This window comes from Mytilus galloprovincialis, chromosome 11, assembly GCF_965363235.1.
Source record: "Mytilus galloprovincialis chromosome 11, xbMytGall1.hap1.1, whole genome shotgun sequence".
Classification (NCBI taxonomy): Eukaryota; Metazoa; Mollusca; class Bivalvia; order Mytilida; family Mytilidae; genus Mytilus; species Mytilus galloprovincialis.
Genome location: NC_134848.1, coordinates 1,874,456 through 1,901,941, shown reverse-complemented (window position 1 = coordinate 1,901,941; position 27,486 = coordinate 1,874,456). Strand labels below are relative to the sequence as shown.

The window sequence follows — 27,486 nt, the reverse complement described above, 5'->3', positions numbered from 1 at the left end:
CGTTCTAACAGAAACTATAGTATTTTAAAGTCTTTTAAAATGTCAGAAAAATTTAAATGATAACTTCTATTTCTCCCTTATTGTTCAATTGTAATAGTTAGTTAATTGTCAGGCTTATAAATCCAACCCACTTGTCTGTCAATGCAACTAAGCTCCAGCGTGCACGTGAAATTAGAAATGATTGACGTAAACATCAATAGTCTGTTGCAACAACAAGGCATACTATTTTCGCATAGTGCAGTTAACACTATATATTTCTTTTAAAACTTTATCATTGAGGGACATTCGTACAGGAAGTATAATAATGCTTAGTAATGTCCTCCGACTAAATATTGCGTATGGATCATATTTATATCACAGGTAAACTTGTGTCGAAACGGTAGTGAACACATTTTGCAGTGCACAGCAATACATTTGTTTTGTGGTTATTTGAAAAATACTCAACTTTTCGATCTCTCATGTGCGTATCAAAAATTTAATCTTATAGGTGTTTTTTTACAACATTCACAACACAACCTGAAAACTGTTTGTGAACATCTTCTCATGTAATTGATAATATGTAGAAAGTTATGAGTAAAACAATCATTTAAATGTTCACAAGGTAAAAGGTTTTTATTTTCGAATGCTGTTTATATGTCTCGTTCTTCCTTTCAATCCATCCACTAACAGTACCTTTATATTTGATGTTTTTGAAAATTTGTCAAAAAATGTTTCTATGTGTCGCTATAGCTTCACTGTAATATTTAACTGAAAGTGATAAACTATAGAGGTTGTCCTTTCCAACAGTGCATAGTAGGAGTTTGTACACAGTTTGCAAAATATACAGATGGTCTTCTATTCTATCCTTATCCAAATCATCACAGTTGGTTAATTCTTTTTCGTATTTAGATATTAGTTTTTTTTTATATTTTTCATCTTCTTTAGTCATATTCTTCATTGTTCGTGATACATGCATTTAACTTCATATAACCCCTCGCTTTGTTTCCACTTTCAGTATTTATTATTATTGAAACTGCATTGTGGTCAGTTAGTTTTTGGACAATAGGTCTAATATCACAACCTTTTGTAGTTTGTTTTTTTACTTCTTTAAAACGAAAGAATAATCAATTATAGTAGCTTTTGTTCAATCTTTCCTACACCAAATAAAATTGTCTAGTAATTTTAGTTTTTGTTTCTCAAAATATCAATAAGCTTACATTATTTTACAAGACATTTTAAACTTGTTACTGGTTTATCACTTTTTTTTGGAAGATTTTGATTGATTTTTTGTATCTAGCTGTTACCAAATGTCGTTGAAATCACTTTTAGGATGACTTGGCCGTATTTAGAAATAAACACTTTTATTGTTTTAAAAAAGCTTTATCTTTCTCTTAATCTGTTTGGACCATATCTATCATAATAACACTACCTACTAAATTTGTATGTTCATCTATGTATTTAACGTGGTTGTATTTGTTATCCATATTGCCACTTCACGTGAATTGCTTGTCCCATCACTTCCAAAAAACATTCATTAAATTCTTTTTTATAAGGTGAGCGTCAATTTATTTGTAAAATTGGTTTCTTGAATGAATAAAATGTCACTTTTTTGTTGATTTTGACCAGCTTACAATTTTACTAAATTTTTCAGGTTGTTGCAGGCCATTGTCGTTGACCATGCTTATATGTAGATTGTTTTTAATTTTGGATTATTTGAAAACTCTTGATTAAATATTTTATATGTTAAGTACCATTTTCTAATCATAATTTTGAATTTATTTTGAATATATAATATGCAGCTGTTCTTATGTATTGTTATGCCATCTTCATATCGTGCTATTTTAATAGAATTTTCATTCATTTTTTTTAAGAAATGTTTTACCATATTTCTAACGTTTTAATTACACGTATGTTAACATAAAGGCTTTACACAGCTTGTTCTTTCCATAGACAGGTATTTTACATGAATGTTGACAAAGTACACTTAACGGGTTTTTGTGGTTTTAAATTTTAAAGATTTAAACAATTTTCTAGCATTTACTATCTTTTTTTTCATGTTTATTCTTTTTCTGGATGCTAGTTTCAGCGGTTTCTTTTCACAGAAATAACAATGCTTTACTAGCGTTATTGTGTCTTTAGACATACAGTTTATTTTATTGTTATTTTTAAAAATACTCAGGCGGTGTTTAGATCTCTGTATTTAACACATTGTGTATTCAAAATGTGTTTGTCCTTCATTCACAGTTATGGATGTTCTACATTTGTTTTTTCAAAATTGCGGCGGGGTTAAACATGTTTATGAGATCTCAACCCTCCCCCTATATATCTAGCCAATGTAGAAAAGTAAATGCATAACAATACGCACATTTAAAATTCAATTCAATTTCTACATGTATAGTTAACTAGTTTTCTAAAGTACTCACGGTGAAAAAATATGTTTTCAAAGCTTTTTATTTTAAGTACAATATCGAAAGCATGGTCTTGTTCTGAAATAAAATCAATGTATATGCCTGAAAACGTTCTTATTGTTCTGTAATATAACCAAATGATATGGCTGACCATCGTATTGTAGTTCTGTAATGAACCCAAATGATCATTCTAACCATGGTCTTGTTGTTCTGCCATTAAACAATGATCTGCCTGCCCATCGTCTGGTTGTTCTGCCACCAAACAATGATCTGCCTGACCATGGTCGTGTAGTTCGGTAAAAATACCGACTAATCTACCTACCCATCGTGTAATTGTTCTGTCATAAAACTTAATGATTAGCCTGACCATCGTGTAGTTGATCTGTCATAAAACTAAATGATCAGCCTGACCATCGTCTTGTTCTGTCATAAAACTAAATGATCTGCCTGACCATCGTCTTGTTGTTCTGTCATAAAACTAAATGATCTGCCTGACCATCGTCTTGTTGTTCTGTCATAAAACTAAATGATCTGCCTGACCATCGTCTTGTTGTTCTGTCATAAAACTAAATGATCTGCCTGACCATCGTCTTGTTGTTCTGTCATAAAACTAAATGATCTGCCTGACCATCGTCTTGTTCTGTCATAAAACTAAATGATCTGCCTGACCATCGTCTTGTTGTTCTGTCATAAAACTAAATGATCTGCCTGACCATCGTCTTGTTGTTCTGTCATAAAACTAAATGATCTGCCTGACCATTGTCTTGTTGTTCTGTCATAAAACTAAATGATCTGCCTGACCATTGTCTTTTTGTTCTGTCATAAAACTAAATGATCAGCCTGACCAACGTGTAGTTGTTCTGTCATAAAACTAAATGATCTACCTGACCATGGTCGTGTTGTCCTGTCATCAAACTAAATGATCAGCCTGACCATCGTCTTGTTGTTCTGTCATAAAACTAAATGATCTACCTGACCATGGTCGTGTTGTCCTGTCATAAAACTAAATGAGCTGCCTGACCATTGTCTTGTTGTTCTGTCATAAAACTAAATGATCAGCCTGACCATTGTCTTGTTGTTCTGTCATCAAACTAAATGATTAGCCTGACCATTGTCTTGTTGTTCTGTCATAAAACTAAATGATCTGCCTGACCATTGTCTTGTTGTTCTGTCATAAAACTAAATGATCTGCCTGACCATCGTCTTGTTGTTCTGTCATAAAACTAAATGATCTGCCTGACCATTGTCTTGTTGTTCTGTCATAAAACTAAATGATCAGCCTGACCAACGTGTAGTTGTTCTGTCATAAAACTAAATGATCTACCTGACCATGGTCGTGTTGTCCTGTCATAAAACTAAATGATCTGCCTGACCAACGTGTAGTTGTTCTGTCATAAAACTAAATGATCTGCCTGACCATCGTCCTGTTGTCCTGTCATCAAACTAAATGATCAGCCTGACCATCGTCTTGTTGTTCTGTCATAAAACTAAATGATCAGCCTGACCATCGTGTAGTTGTTCTGTCATAAGACTAAATAATCTGCCTACCAATCATATTATTGGTCTTATTAAACAATTTCATTTCCTAACTTTGTGGCATCTCAGAAAGCACATAGTTGCACCTTTTAAGATAACGATTACTGCAAATGTATTGACTGTTAGGTTCTCAATTTTATTTATGTAGGGTAAAACCTTCGATAAGGTCAATACATGTTGATGTTATTGTTTACGGTTCTAAGCATCCAAATATATAAAGACATTTTGACTCTAAAGCATAGTTCAGCCTTTAATGTGTACTATATCTACTTCACCCTTGTAACATAATGTTTGCGGTTATAAGATAGCTCAAGTATTATCGCTTCACACTTTTACATGCGAATAAGTCAGATAAACCTAAACATTTTAAGCAGGATTTGATGTTATTTTTTTGGCATGAATTACATCTTAAGTTGCCACTACTGTTAGAAATGTATAATATATTTACAAGTTTCTAAATCAAGACTTGGTAGGCTATTAACACCAAAATGACATGTAGATGCTTTTGATAACTAAATATTGTGAAATATTCCATCTGTAAATGTAATATTATGATTTTAATTTAAAAGACAAAAAAGAGAAAATGTGTTTGAATTTAAACAAAAAAATTAGAAGACTTGAGTGTTTACTCTTTGATCAAACAATTTTTCTAATCACTTTTTTCGCGTTTCAACGTCAACTGATAACCTTCACACATTGGTTTTTACTGGACTAATTAAAAAAATGAGTTATTTTAACTGGTACAGCTAACAGAACGTAAACAAATTTATGAAAAGTGGAAGCCAGGAAAAACATTGTATATTAAGATATCACTCCACATGTGTATAGATTTGAATATTGGCTCCGTGGATTTTTCAAATACAACAGTTATTCTGCAATAACATTTATTTTTGAATTGCTGCAGATCATTAAAACCTTCAACGTGGTTTACAATGTATATAAACATCAATATTGTGTTATATATGTATTATTGGCAGTTTTCTGAATGAAAGTTTTTTTTCATATCCATACTAGACATTGGTCCACAATTATTGGATTTTTTCCCACCTTTTTGTCGAATGAACTTTGTGATTCTGTTTTAAGAAAAACGACGAGAAAGACATCCAATTTTTATTTGATCATTTGATAGGTAAATGTAAATTTTCAGTAATATGAATGACAAATAAATGCAGAATGTTGCCATGGATACACAAACAAGCAATTTCATCATTTTTGATTTTTGAAACTCAAATTTATGAAAGATACTTACATGTGCATATGTATGACACACACAGTTGGCCTTATGTATTAGAAAGCCAGGAATAGAGCTAGCTCGAGGGTTATAAACCTTGCTATCCCTTAACTTTGCTTTCCGTAAATGCTGCTCTCCCTAAACATTGCTGTCCCTAACTATTGCTATCCCTAACTAGTGTTATCCCTAACCCTTGTTACCCCTTAAACCCTGCATTCCCTAAACCTCGCCATCTCTAACCTTGCTATTCCTAAATAATTAATAATGCATGTAGGTTCGTTCAATCCCAAACCCAAATTTATCCTGGAAAGGCCTTGACGAAAACAAAGCAGCTATATTGACAATATTTTATATATTCTATAGAATGTTTTTGCAATAAAACTTTCACTGCAAACTGCTCAGAGTCTGAAAAGACCATATTTTGTGCTCGACAGTACTTAACTGTACTTAATTTAACTCGACTTTGTTCTCGTCTTTACTTAATAAGTCTGATACAGATGCTGTTAAACGTAAAATTCAGCTTTCCCTTAGTCATGTTTTTTCTTCTTCATACGTACCTTATTATGACGTAGTCTACAATCTTAAATAAAACTAAGACGTAACAATCTAAATTGTTGTTTTTAATTACATTCCATGTTAAATTTGTTTACAAGTAGTATATTCATTTGAAATATACATTTGACACTTGTCTATCTTCGAATGAGACAGCAAACCAACGACACAGAAGAATCAAGATATCTACCGTCAACATACAGTATTTTATATTATAATAAACAGATGCATATGCAGAATGAGACAAAAAACCTACAACACAGAAGAATCAAGATATCTACAGTCAACATACAGTATTCTATATTATAATAGACAGATGCCTTTACAGAATGAGACAAAAAAAAAACAACAACACAGAACAACTAAGACATCTAGAGTCAACATAAAATATTTTGAATAGACAGATGTCTATAAAGATTGAGACAGCAGAACAATCAAGACATCTACCGTCAACATACCGTCTTTTATATTATAATAGATAGATGCTTTTACACAATGAGACAGAAATGTTTTATTTTGCATGTGCTAATTCCGATTTAAATACTATGTGCTACTATGTGATGATATTTGACATTTGTTTTAATATACAACTTGCTTAGCTTTTATTCTGCATGTGCTATCTATGTATTAATACATATATGTGCTGTCTGTCTGTCTGTCTGTTTGTGTTGTATATGTATCTGATGTTATTACATGTACGTTTTGTTTATTAATATCAGTCGGTGACCCTCCGCAGTTAAATATACTGTCTAATGGTTGGGTGCACGCGATGGTGGACGATCAAGTAATAATTAAGAAAATAACTGAAAATTATCGACACCTTTACCGGGAGATAATTTCTTAGCAAACAGAGGATTTGACGTATCAGAAAGTGTTAAGACTTTTGTATGCGGAAGTGAAAATTTCTGCATTTCCAAAGGGAACAGGATAGTTATTTTTTCTTGAAATAAAGCCACCAAGAAAAGTGCACATGCCTGTGTTCGAATACAAGTTGAACTTGTACAAAACAAATGTACTATTCTACAAAAAAACATTGCCAATTGACTTTCTGAAATTACATGTGTCACAAAGTTGACGAAGGAAAATGTGACTCTTTGTACTGAATTACATGCATGCACTGCGGATCCAGCCATTTTTAAAAGGGGGGTCCCAACCCAGGATAAAGGGGGGGATCCAACGATATGTCCCCATTCAAATACATTGATCGTCTAAAAAAAGGGGGGTTCCATCCTCCGGAACCCCCCCCCCTGGATCCGCCACTGTTGCATGTGTCACTGAGGTGAACCAGTTTGTAAATACGACACCCCTCCCCAATTCCAGATCCTCACTGATGTGACAAAGGAAAAGATCCTCCTGGTCCGAGCACACAGTTATCGTCCTTTGATTTTCGTTGTCCACAAATATAGTCCTTAGTGTGGACAGTGTGTTACTTGCCAATTTTTGTTATACCCCTTCCAAATTTAATTCTCCATGTTTTATTCCTCATATAGCAAGTTAGGGGGTGAAATGACACTGTAAAAAAATTTGGGTCATAAATATTTAGGTAAAGTAGTGATAAGGTCCAGCTGAAAAAGGTAAAAAATTAGCACTTCGGAAGCTGTCAAAAGATTTCAAGACCCCCTTAACACAAAATTGTCCATATTTTGAGTTAGAGCTGATGAAGTTTTCTATAATTCTGATATAATTTGTCCCAAAAGTAGTACAACACACTGTAAAAATATTATTGAGAAAGCGCAGGTGGCATTTTTTTTTATTTACATTTATTGTCTAAAAGAAATGCACTACGAAATAACTGTGTACTCGGACCTCCTGTTGGGGAAATGGTAGCATTCAGTCAATAATCATTGGCAAATTTATGTGAATCAATGGCTCCATTTGACTTATTTTTTTATAGACATTCACATGATTCATGAATAAAACAACGAAATTTTGTCAAAATCATTTTAAGACAACTCGGACCAGTTTTTAAGACAATTAAATAAAAAAAATGTTTGGACATTTTTATACTAAAAATCTATATATACCGTGCAAAATTATTTATTATTTATTTGGCGATCAAACGGGAGGCAGCGTCAATTACAGAATTTTTAAAGAAAAACAGTAATAGGATTAGCTACCTGTATATAGTTAAAACAACAAAAAATGTTAATTATGTAACTAATAAATTCGAGATAAAAGTTTTTAAAAACAATAAATCTAGGACTTCATTCTTATAAATTAATGTATTTAATTGTTTAATCCTGTCAACGTATAGTTGTTCCATCTAACAAAAGTTACAATTGAAGTTTTGTTATAAACATTGTCATAATATCTATTCCTGTTGGAACAAATATTCTATTCAGTTAGGAACATATATACTGTAATATTTATTCCTGTGGAAATAATATTCCAGAATATATTTTTAGGATTGTTTATAATACATATATATCTATATCTTATCAAATATTATTGGGTGCCGAATTGACTTTAATTGGGTGCCGATTTTACTAGATGCCGATTAAACCAGGTGCCGATTTGACTTTTTCTATGGGTGCCGATTTGACCAGGTGCCGATTTGACTTGTACCCGTCAATTACGTTCTCTACGCCCCCCTTTTTTCCTTAGAATCAACCACTGAGAAGCGTTCTTAAATTGGCCCAATCAGTGTTTCACATTGTTCCGAGGTGTCTTTGAAATTGTTTAGAATCGACCTTAAATGGGCCCAATCAGTGTTTCAAACTGGTCATATCTTTCAATCCAATCCGAGTTTCTTTAAAACTGGTCCGAGATTTCCTGGTCCGACTTGTCCCAATCCCGTCATTCAGTGTCTCGTTTTGGTTTGATTTTTGTTTTGACAACGTGTTCTACAAACAATTCTTTTTAACCAAGAAATCATCAATCATAATCATTTCAATGACTTTAAAGGGTAAGTTTTTAATATTTCTGATAAATTTGACTCACGTGAAGAAATGACAAAGGCTCTACTCATTTTATCTCATTTTAAAAATATTATTTACATTTTGAACACAGCAACAGGGCGGACACATTTCCGGGATATCTCTTCTTCTTTGCATTTGGACGAAACTTTCTAAATGATGACTGAGAAGAAATTTTCAATTGAACATTTAACAGAGTATTTTTATTTTCTTCAAGGTTAAAGTATTTATGAAACCAAATATGAAAGTTAAAAGACAGTAAAACTTGGTGCGTTGCATATGAACTGTTGAATAGTTTTTAGACACCAGGCGGCGCTGGTGTTTGTCACTTTTTTGTCACAAGTATATTTTTATAAAAAGCTTATGTTATTTATGTATTATTGTCATTTTGTTTATTTTCTTTGGTTACATCTTCTGACATCAGACTCGGACTTCTCTTGAACTGAACTGAATTTTAAATGTATGCGTTTACTTTTCTGCATTGGCTACAGGTATAGGGGGAGGGTTGAGATCTCACAAACATCTAACATGTTTAATCCCGCCGCATTTTTGCGCCTGTCCCAAGTCAGGAGCCTCTGGCCTTTGTTAGTCTTGTATTATTTTAACTTTTAGTTTCTTGTGTACAATTTGGAGTTTAGTATGGCGTTCATTATCACTGAACTAGTATATATATTTGTTTAGGGGCCAGCTGCAGGACGCCTTCGGGTGCGGGAATTTCTCGCTGCATTGAAGACCTGTTGTGACCTTCTGCTGTTGTCTGCTCTATGGTCGGGTTGTTGTCTCTTTGACACATTCCCCATTTCCATTCTCAATTTTATAACTCAATTCAGGTATAATCTACCATTTGACATATAATCATGATAGTGACCGCTTAGTGATGACATGCTTGGACTATTATTATACTAACGGGACTGGAAACCGTTACACCAATCAGTGTAATAATTTACATCACAGCCATTAGAACGAGACTTATCCTGCGCTATTTATCGATACGCCATATTGTTTTGACAGTGACAACGTGCCTTGATCTCATAATTTCCGTAATTTGTTTTTTTTATTTTATAGTTGTTAGAAATGATAATCCTTTATAAAAACATGATTACTATAATGATAAAAGACATGAAAGATATCTCGATCTTTGACAGTTGTTATTAATCACTAAAGTCGGCCTAAAGTCATTGTAAGTGCAGGGGTTAAGAAATATTGTTATACATTGTAGCTCACTAGTCCAGGGCTAATTGGTATCAGGATTTTACTAGCCCTGATGGAAGAACTACTAGCCCAACGAAACTGACCTGCTAGCCCGAGTATGCCTTACAAATTCAGAGTTTGCTACAATTAAATTAATTCTATAAACTTAACAATTTTTATCCATTGTACAGTAGATTTTTGCAAATTGGATGCCCAAAACTTTTGTCAGCAAAAAACTATCCCATTATCAGATATATTCAATTAATCGATAATTGAATATTTATTGAATATTCTGTAATAATGAGTTGAACAAATCCCGAGATGGTACAAGTCTTGACCACTGCTATACATGGTTATATAAAATGATTGGAGTGATTTTTATCAGATACATCATCACGTTTGTGTAAAAGAATTATCAGCTGGTTACATGTAATGCTCTTATTAGTTTTCAGTTTAAAAAATTTATTTATTAAAATAATTCAGATGACCTCAAATATTTATCTGAACTAGAACACACCAGCAAAATCGCGGGCATTCAGAGCGTATTTGAAAGGATGTAAAGTGTTGTCGTAAGAATTTTTTTAAAGATTTAATGACTTGAGAATTTCAGGGAAAGTGTCAAAAGTCATAGGTACTTGGGGACAGAAAATGTTTTTTTAACCCTCCTCCTTTATTTCCAAAATTCCCATATTTAGCTCACCTGGCCCGAAGGGCCAAATGAGCTTTTCTCATCACTTGGCGTCCATCGTCGTCATCGTCGTCTGTCGTCCGTCGTCGTTAACTTTTACAAAAATCTTCTCCTCTGAAACTACTGGGCCAAATTACACCAAACTTGGCCACAATCATCTCTGGGGTATCTAGTTTAAATAATGTGTGGCGTGACCCGCCAAACCAACCAAGATGGCCGCCATGGCTAAAAATAGAACATAGGGGTAAAATGCAGTTTTTGGCTTATAACTCAAAAACCAAAGCATTTAGAGCAAATCTGACATGGGGTAAAATTGTTTACCAGGTCAAGATCTATCTGCCACATGAAATTTTCAGATCAATCAGAGAACCCGTTGTTGGGTTGCTGCCCCTGAATTGGTAATTTTATGGAAATTTTGCTGGTTTTGATTATTATCTTGAATATTATTATAGATAGAGATAAACTGTAAACAGCAATAATGTTCAGCAAAGTAAGATTTACAAATAAGTTTACATGGCCAAAATTGTCAGTCGACCCCTTTAGGAGTTATTGCCCTTTAAAGTCAGTTTTTAACCATTTTTAGCTCACCTGGGCCGAAGGGCCAAGTGAGCTTTTCCCATCACTTTGCCTCCGTCGTCCGTCGTCGTCCGTCGTCCGTCGTCGTTGTTAACTTTTACAAAAATCTTCTCCTCTGAAACTACTGGGCCAAATTGAACCAAACTTGGCCACAATCATCATTGGGGTATCTAGTTTAAAAAATGTGTGGCGTGACCCGGTCAACCAACCAAGATGGCCGCCACGGCTAAAAATAGAACATAGGGGTAAAATGCAGTTTTTGGCTTATAACTCAAAAACCAAAGCATTTAGAGGAAATCTGACATGGGGTAAAAATGTTTATCAGGTCAGATCTATCTGCCCTGAAATTTTCAGATGAATCGGTCAACCCGTTGTTGGGTTGCTGCCCCAGAATTGGTAATTTTGTGGAAATTTTGCTGTTTTTGGTTATTAGCTTGAATATTATTATAGATAGAGATAAACTGTAAACAGCAATAATGTTTAGCAAAGTAAGATTTACAAATAAGTCAACATGACCGAAATGGTCAGTTGACCCCTTTAGGAGTTATTGCCCTTTATAGTCAATTTTTAACCATTTTTCGTAAATCTTAGTTATCTTTTACAAAAATCTTCTCCTCTGAAACTACTGGGCCAAATTAATCCAAACTTGGCAACAATCATCTTTGGGGTATCTAGTTTTAAAAATGTGTCCGGTGACCCGACCATCAAATCAAGATGGCCGCCACAGCTAAAATAGAACATAGGGGTAAAAGGCAGTTTTTGGCTTATAACTCAAAAACCAAAGCATTTAGAGAAAATCTGACAGGTGGTAAAATTGTTTATCAGATGAAGATCTATCTGCCCTGTAATTTTCAGATGAATCTGACAACCCATTGTTGGGTTGCTGCCCCTGAATTGGTAATTTTAAGGAAATTTTGCTGTTTTTGGTTATTATCTTGAATATTATTATAGATAGAGATAAACTGTAAACAGCAATTATGTTCAGCAAAGTAAGATTTACAAATAAGTCAACATGATCGAAATGGTCAATTGACCCCCCTAAGGAGGTCCTTTATAGTCAATTTTTAACAATTTTCATAAAATTTGTAAATTTTTATTATTATTTTCCACTGAAACTACTGGGCCAATTTCATTATAGATAGAGATAAATGTAAGCAGCAAGACTGTTTAGTAAAGTAAGATTTACAAACACATCACCATCACCAAAACACAATTTTGTCATGAATCCATCTGCTTCCTTTGTTTAATATTCACATATACCAAGGTGAGCGACACAGGCTCTTTTGAGCCTCTTGTTCTTAATTTTATATATCTTTTACAAAAATCTTCTCTAATGAAACTGCTGGGTCAAATTACACCAATTAACTTGGCCACAATCATCTCTGGGGTATCTAGTTTAGAAAATGTGTGGCATCGCCAAACCAACCAAGATAGCTGCCATGGCTAAAAATAGAAGATAGGGGTAAAACACAGTTTTTGGCTTATAATTAAAAAACAAAAGCATTTAGAGCAAATCTGACAGGGAGTAAAATTGTTCATCAGGTTAAGATCTATCTGCCCATACATTTTCAGATAATCAGAGAACCCGTTGTTGGGTTGCTGCCCCTGGATTGGTAATTTTAAGGAAATTTTGCTGTTTTCGGTTATTATCTTGAATATTATTATAGATAGAGATAAACTGTAAACAGCAATAATGTTCAGCAAAGTAAGATATACAAATAAGTCAACATGACCAAAATGGTCGTAATTGTCCTTTATAGTCAATTTTTAACTATTTTCATAAAATTTGTAAAGGAGTATGTTCGGTAAGGTCCTAAAATGGCCCCCTTTTTAAGCGTAAATTTCAAATTCGGATTTATTGACCAATATCACAATAAATTATAGCTAATTAAGTGACTAGATAGGAAATACCCCATTTTGTTGAAAATTTTACGTGTCTGTGTTTCATTATGACGTCACAAGTTGTACTAAAATTGATTTTTCATGAAAAAATCAATGAAAATTTGTAGCTTTCCTTAGATTATTGGACAGGAAACATAGAGCGCATATGTCGACAACAAAGATCTTTTAAAATAATTTTTGTGAAGACATTTCACATGTCTAATTTGAATATTAGGTTTGTCGACGACTGCGCTTTATGTTTCCTGGTCCTCAATGTGATTGAAATCCAGCTGATTTTGTCAAATTTCACCAAAACCTTTATTTTGACCTTTTTGGGATGTAAAAATCAAAGTGTTAGAATTAAACTTTGACAAAAACAGTTCTGTTTAACTTTCTCACATGTCTTTGAGGCAACTTAAAGCATTTATTGTCTTGTTACTATGAACTTTATAATTGGGGCCAAATATGGCCCTTACCGAACTTACTCCTTTTTACTACCGGTAACATTTTCAATAGAAACTATTGGGCCAAGTTCATTATAGATAGTGATAATTGTAAGCAGCAAGCATGTTCAGTAAAGTAAGATGAACAAACACATCACCATCAACAAAACATTATTTCGTCATGAATCCATCTGCTTCCTTTGTTTAATATTCACATAGACCAAGGTGAGCGACACAGGCTCTTTAGAGCCTCTAGTTTGTTTTCTATAAATTTCATTATGTACATGTCTTATGAACATTCCAGTCAGGAGCCTGTAATTCAGTAGGTCGGTGATATTTGTTTTTCGTTCATTTTTTGTACATAAATAAGGCTGTTAGTTTTCTCATTTGAATTGTTTTACATTGTCATTTTGGGGCCTTTTATATCAGACTATGCAGTATCTGCTTTTGCTTATTGTTGAAGGCCGTAAGGTGACTTTTAAATGTTAATTTTGGTGTTATTTTGGTCTCTCATGGAGAGCTGTCTCATTGGCATTCATACCACATCTTCTTTTTTTTGTAAAACATTTAGTGACTTGAGAATTTCAGAAAAGGTATCAAGTCATAGGTTATTTTGATTAAAGATAAAATATCTCGTCATCCCGAAATTCGAAAAAAGAAATCCAGGATCCCGAAATGGTCAATCCTGAAATTTCCAAGGTGTCAATTGGAATCCAATTGTGCTGGTTTACATCAAACATCAAAATTTATGCAAATATTTATTCAGCCTCTCTTTAGATTGAGAGTCAACTGGCACTGAATCGATCACATGGTATTTGTTCCCCACCTGGCCCTGACGACGCGCAGCTAGATTGGGCCGGATCCCAGGCTATAAAGTATACAGAAAAACGCAAACCGGAAGTCTAATCTGACTTAAAATTTCGCCCAATGGTGGAAACATGTCCGGACTTCTTTTTTCTCGTTTTTTCGCCCAAAATAACTCAATCTGAATAATCATATGAATGGATGACAAATGCGATTATGCACTGTACCCATAGGACACAGAGGCATGATGATTAATTTATTGTGGAAAGAAGAGAAGCGACACCCAAAATGAGGTCTTCTCGTTTAATAGTATAGATACATGTAAATCTCACCATCTATAGTTTGTGTCTTTTATAATTGTTTTATAAACTAAGTGCAGTAATTTCCATATTTACATTTATCATAGGTAAGCTAATTGTCAATGATTGTGGGCTATAAACAGTCAGGGGACTTACTGAAAAAAGTTGCAAATTTGAGGTTTTGTCACAAATTGGGATTTTGTATTTTTTTTCAAAATTTTAAATACATAGGTTTAAATAATAGCTTTTAATAAGTAAAATTAAAAAATGTGAACTTTTTGCTTCTTTTAAGCATGTTAAGTAGCAAGGTTTATGCCTTTGATGGTATAATTTAGCTGAAAATTATATTTTTGTTGAAAAAATGCTATAATAATGGCTTTACATAATGAACTGATACTTTCTTAAAAGATTTTTCACAGCAGTGGGAGTATTTTTCCTGTGAAGTTCAATGTTTCATCTTTCAGATTATGTAATAAAATTCTTCTGTTCGTGATAAAAATTTCTCTGTTCGGGGGTGTTGAAGTTAGTTCGGGTTATTAAATGAATGATACATGTACTTAAAGAAGTGATTTTTGGGAAGGAAATTGAGGTCTGATACTTTAACAAGAGATTTTTATGTCATTATCCTAGATTCAGTACAAGGTCATCACCTCAAATGACCTGGTCATCCTAGACAACACAGATGTTGGTTCTGATAAGTTTAGAAACATAATTAGTCCCTGGATCATTAGTATTCTATATTTAAAGCTACAATAAAATTAAATCACTTCTTCTAGTGATTAATTTGTACAGTCAAACCTGAGTAAACCGGACCCTAAATAAACTGGTTTCCTGTCCATTCCGGCCGGAAATGAAAGTCCCATATTTTTCCATACAAAGTCTTTGTTAAAATACCCTTTATAAACCGGACCCTGTGTATTCCGAATTCTGGTCTAATTATGAAGTCCCAAATACTCTTAATTACATTTATTATAACCTGTCAAAACCGGTTTGTCTAATTAATTTCAATGATCGATATGCAATCAAAACATATTTGTGATCAATAAGTCAGGTGTCAAACTGTGAACCTACAATCATACAGCAGTGAGCTGCATTAAAACATTATAAACGTGTCAATTAAACGAAAAGATTCACCGAGTATGTCTCGGATTGAACTAACGTTTTAACTAAGATAAATAAATTAAAATCGCGGAGTAAGAAATTCACATCGTAATTTCGAAATCCTGGGTTCCCTGTTGTGAACCCCTAAACAAATGACCTTGAAAAGGAAAAACACCAGGATGACAACAATCAATGGATATTGTACACTGTACAATGACGTTTAGAAAGGGATGTAATTACGTTTGATAACATTCCGGCTTTTTCACCGGCCATTCCATCATTCCAATTTGTTGATCATGGGAGTAAATCGAAACTCTAGTTTTACAATCCGAACAACGCAAGCATTATGATGCAAATGAAATCAATGAAAAACGAAGTGAAAGTATTTTAATTTATCAGATATAATTTACAATCATAGAGAACTTGTACATGCAAAATGTCGGACGTAACAAGTCATTAACTTCTGGTCAAAACGGAAACCTGAATAAATCGGCTCACTGTCTAAACCGGCCCTTTTTCATAGTCCCGTAGCCGGCCGTTTTATACAGGTTTTACTGTACTACTTAAATAGGTGATTATTAAAGAAAGACAACTCTAACTTCCAACCTTTATGGAAATAATGTTACTTGAATCAGTGATTTAGAAAATCACTTGTTTAAGGCCAAAAAAAAATATATGTCTGTTTCCTGCTTCCAAGGCAAATAAATCAGGGTCGGTAGGTCGGGATTTTTTTTTTTTTTTTTTTTTTTTGCACTCCCTGTCAGGTTTGCAGTCGGTTAAATGTCATGTTTGGTGAGGGTTCTGTACCCCAAAATGATTTAATCTCTTTACAGAAGCTTTAATTGAATAATCCCTGCAGTGCTGACATTTTTAAAACCTTAGCAGCCATTTTGATTGTTTGGACATGGTATAATACAGACCTTTTCCGGACCGGAAACGATTTTTTTCCGGAATTGAAATAAAAAGATCTAGGGTCGGGGGGGGGGGGGGGGGGTTTGAGTCAGGGTCAGTCGGGGAACAGCAAACAGACCTATATTTTGGCCTTAATAAGTCCCCTGACTGATAAATAGATGACAAACTGAGCACAGTCTCTAAACTGAAATTGTATTTGTTATAAATTTTATTTCTTTAAAAATCGAATTCATTTGATTATCAGTGAACATGGTGAAGATAATCATGATTGATGAAATATTATTGCATCAAGTTTAAGTTTTCTGAAGACTGTTAATGTTTAGGTCATGGTTCTGGAGGCTTCTTCACAGTATGAAAACAAAAACAAAATAGCGTCCATAACATGTGCACATGTCACAAATTTATAGATCTGACAAAAGTCAGGTTTCTGCTGTCAAAAGGGATTCACATTTATATAGCAATAAATTATTCAGAAGGAGGTACAATCAGGTTACATTATATTTCTCTGGTTGCATAAGCAATGTACAACCCCCTGTACTGACAAATCGATATTGAAAGTACGGGATCCACTCGAGTTATTTGTTCTATTTTAAAACTTGTACACAATCAGTTCAAATTCTGGGAATCCCGGATGACGTAGTCGAATCTGATTTGCTAAGATAGAATAGTGATGAGGGGATATTCCACTTTCTATTTTGGAAACTCCAAGAATTTTTTGTTACTAGTCCGTCGGGCATATTGGGTTACAAGTTTTGGTTGCCCGAGGCCTAAATGCTGTAGTCCCGGGCGTCGGGCTAGTGGATTTTTTAACCCCTGTAAGTGTAAAAATAACTAATAAAGATTGAAATTTTCAGGATGAAAATAGCGTGGGGACGATGTGGAAAAAGGTATATGATTCAGTAAATGTCTTATAACTTTTGATTGAAAAAAGATATGCAAGTTCGGTTTGTTATAAAGTCGTATTGATAGGTTATAGTTTGGATTTGCTTATTTTTTAGTTTTCACTTTCATTTGACTTTTTAGAGTGAAAAGTGGAAAAAAAATCTCTTTCTGAAATAATTTATACTTTTCCTCTAAAATTGCCTACTCCTTTTTATGTGTGCAATATTTTATAATAATCAGGTTTAATTTAGCTTAGTAATGGTCTTCAGGTGGCATTAGCATATGACTTCGTAAAAAATATGTACACTAGGTTCCACAATTAGATCTACAAAAGTAGGCCCGACCGTGCACCGCCATATTGAAATTTTGGTGTAAACACGAAGTTCACAAAAGTTCAAAACAATATGGCTATGTTTTCATGAGACCCGGGTAGCGTTTGTTATATGAATTAATTAGGAACTGAAATTGTCAACATCGTTTTTATTGCACACTTATTGTTTTTATCAGGATTATTTATGATCTTTTAACCTTTGACACGTTGTTTTCTTAGCGGTCAAGTAAAGTGTTGGCTTTTCGACTATATCTGGTTTATTTTCAACACTTATACATGTTATAAGTTAAATATTGACTATATTGATAATTTTTCGTAAACAATATCTATTTTTCGCATATAAATTAATTGATTTAATAATTATTCTTTATTTCAAATCCACCAATATTAACAGTTCTATTGTTTACATGTACCGAATGCTAATTTACTACGTGACACGATAAGCTGTCAATCAAAACAAAAAATCTATAATCCAACCATTGGGGCATTGAAATCTCAACAGATCGATCAGTTTCCAGTCCCGTTAGTATAATAGTCCAATGACATGTAATTGATTTGACACTTCGTGCTGCAATTTGTTAGAGAAACCTAAAAACTAATGTAACCCTCCTTTTCCTAATGATAAATTCTGAGTTTTCACCCCTAAACCAGTTAACCATATATATTCTTGTATGGGACAATAAAACAAGTCAAATGAAATAAAAGGGAAGTCCCTGGGGGGTCACCCTCACCCCCTCTTATTTGCAAACTTGTAAACGGTCAAGATCCCCACCCCTAAACCATATATATTCTTATATGGGACAATAAAACACATCAAATGAAATATAGGGGAAGCAGGGGTTAAAAAATTCACTAGCCCGACGCCCTGGACTAGATCATTTACGCCTCGGGCAATTAAAATGTGTAATCCGATATGCCCAACGGACTAGTAACAAAAAATTCTTGACGTTTCCAAAATAGAAAGTGAAAAATCCCTTCATCACTATTCTGTGTTAGCCAATTCAATTCAATTAAATCATCTGGGATTTCAAGAATTTGAACTGGTTTGTACAGGTCCTGTTGTACATATTTTAGAAATGGAACAAATAACTCTGGCATGTATGGTGGCCTGGTATCATGTGTTGATTGCAATTCTCGTACTTTAAATATCGATTTCTCATACCATGGCTTGGGGTATTGTACATTGCTTATCGTGCCAAGATTTTCAATTAACTGTATTTGGGGGTATGAGGTATTGATTGGTATTGACCTGTCTTGTTGCACAGCTCTTGAGCACGAAACCATGCAACAAAATATTTTTTGATATTTTAGTACGGGAACCCCAGGAACTTCGTCAGTTTCAAAACGAAAAACGGTAGATGAAAGGAGTAACGAGGCTGAAAATTCATCCCCCAAAAATGCTAAATACGACAGGGATAAGTCGCGGAAATTTTTTTATAGTGTCCAGGACAGAAGGGCTGCCAAGTCTTTAGCGCGAGACTCACACATGTTCATGCTTATTTGGCGGCATTTTCCTTTGATCTATTGTTTTTTCTCTTTGATCTTTACAATTTGGCCAAAAAATCACACATTCACTTCTTGAAAAGTTGGCAGAACTGGGACACAATGATTCCCCTGGCAAGGTTGGCTGTTGCTGAGGAAAAAAACAGACAATGCTCTGTGAATATTGCCGTTAGTTGCCCCAAGCACGCAAATAAAAAGTCTGCTTTGAATGTGGGAACAACTAATATAAAAAAGAAGATGTGGTATGATTGCCAATGAGACAACTATCCTAAAAAGACCAAAATGACCAAAATGACACAAATATTAACAACTATAGGTCACCGTACGGCCTTCAACAATGAGCAAAGCCCATACCGCACAGTCAGCTATAAAAGGCCCCGATAAGACAATCATGACAATGTAAAACAATTCAAACGAGAAAACTAACGGCCTCATTTATGTAAAAAAATGAATAAAAAACAAATATGTAACACATAAACAAACGACAACCACTGAATTACAGGCTCCTGAGTAAGTTAGGTTAAGCACCAAAATAATAAATTACAGATCAACAAAAAATATTAAATACAGTGTATAATGTCTCCTTCAAAACAAAGGACACCCACTTTGTATTATGCAGCAAACTCTTAATTTTAAGCACACCTGGCCTAAAGGCCAAGTGAGCTTTTCTCATCACTTGGCTTCCGTCGTCCGTCGCCTGTCGTCGTCCTTCATCTGTCGTCCGTCGTTGTTAACTTTTACAAAAATCTTCTCCTCTGAAACTTGGCCACAATCATCATTGATGTATCTAGTTTAAAATTTGTTTTTTTTTACCCGGTCAACCAACCAAGATGGCCGCCATGGCTAAAAATAGAACATAGGGGTAAAATGCAGTTTTTGGCTTATAACTCAAAAACCAAAGCATTTAGAGCAAATCTGACAAGGGATAAAATTATTTATCTGGTCAAGATCTATCTGCCCTGAAATTTTTAGATGAATCGGACATTTGGTTGTTAGGTTGCTGCCCCTAAATTGGTAATTTTAAGGAAATTTTGCTGTTTTTGGTTATCTTGAATATTATTATAGATAGGGATAAACTTTAAACAGCAATAATGTACAGCAATTTAAGACTAAAAAATAAGTCAAAATGACCAAAATGGTCAATTGACCCCCTAACTTGGCTAAGAAGTTATTGTCCTTTATAATCAATTTTAAACAATTTTCATAAAATTTGTAAATTTTTACTAACATTTCCACTGAAACTACAGGGACAAGTTCATTATAGATAGAGATAATTGTAAGCAGCAAGAATGTTCAGTAAAGTAAGATGTACAAACACATCACAATAACCTAAACACAATTTTGTCATGAACTGTCTGCTTCCTTTGTTTAATTCACTTATACAAAGGTGAGCGACACAGGCTCTTTAGAGCCTCTAGTTAAGGCATACTATATATAGCTAGGGCTAGCAGGTCAGTTTTGATGGACTAGCAGTTCTTCCATCAGGGCTAATAAAATCCTGCTGCCAATAAGTCCTGGGCTAGTTACAATGTAGCTGTAACAAAATTTTTTAACCCCTGGGAAGTCCCTGGGGGTCACCCTCACCCCCTCATGTTTGATAAATTGTAAACGGTCAAGATCCCCACCCCTAAACCATATATATTCTTGTAAGGGACAATTAAACAAATTAAATGAAATATAGGTAAAGTCCGTGGGGGTCACCCCCACCCCCTCATGTTTGATAAATTGTAAACGATCAAAGGATCCCAACCCCTAAACCATATATTCTTTTAGGGACAATAAAACAAATCAAATGAATATATGTGACCATGGGAATGGCAAATTATGGGAACTTTGTTTGGGAGACTTCGTTAACAGCATCCTGTTACAATTACTTCTTGTTTCAATTAATTTTGTCGCGGAAATTAGCGACTAATGTAGCGTCAGTCAAAATGAGAAAAACAAAGAGACAAATACAAACCCAGGTCCTTAAAAATAAGATGACAAATAGGACGAAATATGTGCTCCAAAAAGATGAGCAATTACAGATTCTACCAAGACACCAACCATGCCAACCCGTGTGATTTTATGAATATCATGTTAGGGAATGTGAATCTACGAAATACAAAGCACACAAACTTTTAACACTTATATATATACATACTGGACTTGACAGCGTATTAAAAAATCCCTCACAACAACAAAAACACATTGCACAGATTTGAGAGTATTCTCAGGTATTGACAGCTAGCTCAAAGCCTATACCAACTAATAAAAAATCATATATCTAAGACATGGTGTGACATTCTTGTCCCGCATGTGTCTTTGTCAAATGATTTCCCTTCTCCTGGACTCTCTCTTTGTTTGTCTACCATTCATTGGTTAAGGCAGGGTTGCCCACCTAATCCTTACAGTGGCAGGTTGGATTTGGCCATTTTGACAATATCCAATACACAGAATAAACTCTGTATTCACATGTAAATTTGTAGGATACTTATACAAGTTAATTTTATTTACCTACATTTGTATATAGAAGAACTGGATCCTTCATACTTCGTACTTTGGATATAGATGCCTTATATATGTTATGAAGTTTCTGTCTGTCATATGTCCATTGTCCTTGACCTCATTTTCATGGTTCAGTGACTACTTGAGAAAAAAAAATTAAGATTATTAGTATTCTTAATTTCTCTCTTATTATGAGTAATTGGATAACTATATTTGGTACGTGCGTACCTTACAGGGTCCTAGTGCCCATCAGACAGTTTGTTTTCTATTCATAGATCAGTGAACATGCAAGGTTAAATTTGTATGGGTCAAGTCCATATGCATGTTTTTAACTTCTCTGTAACCTATGTACTTCATGGTTTTATGAGAATAAACTATCTATCACATCTTAAATACTGTAAGCAATAGGTCTACTATATTTATGCCCTGGTCAGTCTGTGTGTCCATCTGTCCCTACATATGTCCATGCGTCCCAAAGTTGATATCAGTTCTCTAACTTTAGTTTGCCTCAACCAAATGTTATGAAACTTATACACAATGCTTATTTCCACAAAGGACAGATCAAGTTTGAATTTTGGTGCTTCACTTAAACTGTTCTAGAGTTATGCCCCTTTACAAATGGTAAAGGTGCTGAATTTTTCGTTTCCGTTCTCTGACTTAAGTTAGCCCCAACCAAATTTTGATAGTGACCTTTACCGTTCTTCAGTTATGTCCCTTTATAACTTTATATGATATGCAAGCGGGGGCAACTTCTGTGTCCCATGGAAACATTCCCAATTTATTTGTATATGGAATCATTATAAGATGTACATGTCCAACTGGCAGCTGTCACCCGACGTTGACCTCATTTTCATGGTTCAGTCAGTCAAGGATATAACTCTATAGAGTTATTACAGAAAAATAACATACATTTGTTATTGTGGACTTAAAAATCAAAGAACTGTGATAACATATGTATGTTACATGTTTCAAAGGAACAATATACATCATATACATCATTAGTTTTGTTAAAATGTATACAAGTTCTATTGATATTTCTATTGTCTTTATGTATACTCAACTATAGAAAGATATAACAGTTCATAGTTTCCAATCATGCATAGTACACCTATGTTATTACAGAAAAAGTACATGTATGTCTGTAATAACTAAAGGGTGTTATCAGCTTCTCTTCATCACTCCAAAGCATTTGCTCAGACATATACATGCTTGATTACAATGTATTTTAATTTATTGTAAGAAATATGATCAGAGCATGTAATGAAGTTCTGCGCAAGCTTCCCAGTAATTCCCAAGTTTCTCATATATAGTAAGTTGCATGCCTTAAATAACTAAGCCTTGTTATAACAGCTAAGTTTATCCCTTAAAAGCCTCGTCTCATTGATTTACCATGGTTAATGAAAAATGTATTAATTTAATTCAAAAATTAGTTATCATGGCTATGCATTTAGTTTCTGCGCACAGTTTCAAGAGTTCCCTAGAGGCCACTTAAAATTAGAATATTTATGATTTATTTTACAAATAACAAACATATTTGCCTTTACCATGTTTACTTTGCTGAACTAGTAATCATTATTGTTTAGCCTTTAGGGGCCAGATCAAGTGTGCCTCTTGGTGCAGAATTTTCCTCGCTGTGTTGATGACCCATTGTTGGCCTTTGGCTGTCTCTGCTCTCTGGTTTGGTTTTTGTCTCTTTGACACATTCCTTGTTTCCATTCTCTATTCTGTTTAATCTGTTTACATGTTTTAAATTTTAAAACTTTTTTTCAGATTCTGATTGACTGGTGGCAGAAGGGGTATGAATATAAAGTGGCATTAAGGCCTTGCAGACAGACTTAACAATAACATGCTGAAGTTGCAATAACAGTTTGACGAAGACCCACATGTAATCCCATATTGACGGTTGTAGAACTCGTACCAACAGATTTCACTTTGGGTATTTAATTGTATTGTAATAATGAAGGGACTTTACTTTAACACGTTTCTTTAAAATCACATAATTTTCAGTTTGCATGCTCAGATTGAAAAAGTATTGCTTACGAGCTTCACTGTTCGACTTTCTTTCTCGCCTTGTAAAAGTAATTAAACAGGTTTTTTTCCATTGTTATGCATTGTACCTGTGCAATAATTTCACGATGTGAAACCGTGAAATTTCATATGGAGTGATTACTGTCAAGTATGAAAATTTTGTAATCTCTTTAAAACATATATAATGTCATTCCAAAAACATTTCTGCCTCGAAAAACACAAAAACTGGCACAGAAACACTTCTATATGTACTGGATGTGTAAACTTTTTATCAGGATCTGAACATCATAATATTCAGTATGCTAAAAATAAGTGTTATTAAAGCTCGGACGGTAAATAGCTTAACATATTTTGTATAGTTTCATCACTCGATGCATAAAATTGAGAATGGAAATTGGGAATGTGTCAAAGAGACAACAACCCGACTATAGAACAGACAACAGCAGAGTCCGTCATAGGTATTTTTATCGTTTGGCTGCTGTCCTGTGCAATATCTCTGATTATATAAATCCTCTGGATCATTGTGGGTGCAATATTACCTATTAACATGATTAAGTTAGAAATACGACGATGATGTATGAGTGCCAATTGAGATATCTTTCCATTCAATACACAATCTAGTAAAGTAATCAATCATAGGTTCGTTGCTGAAAAGTAAGCTATAAAGTGACCAAAAATTATTTGTGTAAAATAACATTAAAAAAAACGGCCTTATTTTATATACAAAAATAGAAATTTTTATATCCAATGCATAAAAGAAATATAGTAGGTTTAGGTTTAACGGTGCAATTTTCACAAAACATATCAAATTTCCCACGTTGTCGAACATAAACATGCATAACATCATTAATGATTTTATTAAGATTGACAAATGTTCGAGTCCGAGTCCGTTAAAAATTAAAAAAAAAATCTAATATCTCCATTTGAAAAAAAATCTTAGCAAAGACGAAAACCATATGAAACAACAGTTGTTTTCCACTACCGTCAGAGCAAAGGGAACAGTTTGAAAGTGCCAAATACTGAAATATGTCAAAAATCAATATTTTTTAGTAAACACTGTCATGTATGTAAATACTTTATAATGGAAACCCGAACTTCTGAGGGAGGTTTATATACAAAAATAAGGAGATGGGGTATGATTGCCAAATGGGACAACTATCCACTTAAGCACACATAAAGTGGATGTAAGTAATGATAGGCAACTGTAACGCCTTCAACAATGAGAAAACCCCATAACGTATAGTCGGCTATTAATGGCCACGATTGATGATTATACGCTATTGTCTCTTAAAGACAAATATATAAACACATTTTGTCCTCGATTTAAATTAAACATAAAAGTAGGTGCAATATATATTTTTAAACTCAAAAAGTTTAGTGACCCCATCAGATACTTGACAAACTCTTAGTCTTCGTCTTTTGTATGAACACAAAATTCATGGATCACACATTTCTTTAACTATCTATACGAAAGTTTCTGCACTCATGAATATTAGCATCGGCTGCCATGGCTGTAATCGACGGCTAACTTTACACTTGTATGTTTGTCTGATGTGTAATTGTGTTTTTCACTGTTGTTTCGTTGCTGTCTGGTGGACAAATACATGAATTCTGCATGTCATCATCAAACACGTGAATAGCTATATACCTGGTAAATCAAACACTTTTTCTTCGCATAGAAAGAACTCTTCATTAATCTGAGCATGGAACGAATACTTTATATCACGAACTATAAATGTGGATACAAAAAATGAAAAACTAAGCTAAATTGTTAATCCCGCATTGCACGACAAAATGTGTTGTATTTAAGTAAGAAGCACGTGTTCTTGGTTGATTGTAAACACGTAGTAGTCCATTATGCATTGTTGCTCATTAAGTGGATTGGTAAAAAAAACCAGGTAACAATAAATTGCGTCACACGTAAATAAACAATTACACGTGCGAGAACATAAGTATGCTAATTCATGCATTTCCATATAAGGTAGTGTTCCTGACCTGAGTAATGATAACATCAAAATTTCTTTTTGGCTTTTTTTAGCTCACCTGGCCTAAAAGGCCATGTGAGCTTTTCTCATCACTTGGCGTCCGTCGTCGTTGTCGTCGTCAACGTAGTCGTCGTCGTCGTCGTTAACAATTTTTCAAACATCTTCTCCTCTGAAACTACTGAATGGATTTGAATGAAACTTAGCATGATTGTTCCTTAGTATATCCTGCACAAAGTGTGCGCTTCGATTTTTGATCCGTCAAAAAACATGGCCGCCGTTACTTAAAATAGAACATAGGGGTCAAATGCAGTTTTTGGCTTATATCTCATAAACGAAAGCATTTAGAGCAAATCTGACATGGGGTAAAAATGTTCATAAGATCAAGATCTATCAGCCCTGACATTTTCAGATGAATCAAACAACCCATTGTTGGGTTGCTGCCACTTAATTGGTAATTTTAAGGAAATTTTGCAGTTTTTGGTCATTATCTTGAATATTATTATAGATAAAGATAAACTGTAAACAGCAAAAATGATCAGCAAAGTAAGATCTACAAATAAGTCAATATGACCAAAATTGTCAATTGACCCCTTAAGGGGTTATTGTCCTTTAATGACAATTTTTCACAATTTGTTCATCATATTTGCTAACTTTAAAAAATCTTCTTCTCTGAAACTACTGAATGGATTTGAATGAAACTTAGCATGATTGTTCCTTAGTATATCCTGCACAAAGTGTGCGCTTCGATTTTTGATCCGTCAAAAAACATGGCCGCCGTTACTTAAAATAGAACATAGGGGTCAAATGCAGTTTTTGGCTTATATCTCAAAAACGAAAGCATTTAGAGCAAATCTGACAGGGGTAAAAATGTTCATTAGGTCAATATCTATCACCTCTTAAATTTTCAGATGAATCAAACAACCCATTGTTGGGTTGCTGCCACTTAATTGGTAATTTAAAGGAAATTTTGCAGTTTTTGGTCATTATCTTGAATATTATTATAGATACAATTAAGCTGTTAATAGCAAAAATGTTAAGCAAAGTAAGATCTACAAGTAAGTCAATTTGACCAAAATTGTCAGTTAACCTCTTAAGGAGTTATTGCCCTTTAAAGACTTTTTTCACAATTTGTTCATCATGTTGACTTACTTTAAAAAATCTTCTCCTTTGAAACTGCTGTATCAATTTCAGCCAAACTTAGGCTAAATGAGTTTCAGGGTTTCAGAATATCTAGTATAAATTTTATATTTCATTTCCTTGTATGTCAAGAAACATAGCTCCTATGGCTAAAATAGAACATAGGAGAAAATGATTTTTTTTTTGCTTTTGAAGAAAATAGGACAATTCAAAGAACATTTAAATAAATTGAAAAGCCAAAATAATCATTGATGAGAGATTAAACCAAAAATTCAGGTGAGCGATTCAGGCTCTTGAGAGCCTCTTGTTTTAAAGTCATGTGTGTTATTAAGGTAGATGTCACAGTTGTTATGTGGTAATTCATTTTTGCTGTGTGTGTTAATGTTTATTTTTTTACATGATCCTGTTTGTGTTTCAGATTTGCAAATATCATTTTCATTATTAATTAAAAATGTACTTTCAATAAATTTTAGGGAGGAAGCTTGATGGTTCGTGGCATTCCCTCTTAATTAGAAAATAATCTATTATAAATATTCAATCAGAATCCAAATTCAGAGCTGTTTTAAGCTTAAATGTTGTGTCCATACTTGTTCAACTGTTTAGGGTTCGACCTATGC

General features: G+C 33.9%; 2 protein-coding genes across 2 annotated transcripts in view; both read left to right on the top strand.

Moving 5' to 3' along the window:
* Nucleotides 1-27,486, top strand: part of LOC143051556 (uncharacterized) — a 194,815-nt gene that overhangs the window by 157,792 nt on the left and 9,537 nt on the right. The gene's annotated exons all lie outside the window — the stretch shown is intronic.
* The window catches only part of LOC143051531 (uncharacterized), a 335,962-nt gene continuing 317,004 nt past the window's right edge, over nucleotides 8,529-27,486 (top strand). The window contains exons 1-2 of the mRNA XM_076224422.1: nucleotides 8,529-8,611; nucleotides 23,490-23,655. The gene's annotated coding sequence lies outside the window, so the exon portion shown is untranslated. The remainder of the gene's footprint in view (nucleotides 8,612-23,489; nucleotides 23,656-27,486) is intronic.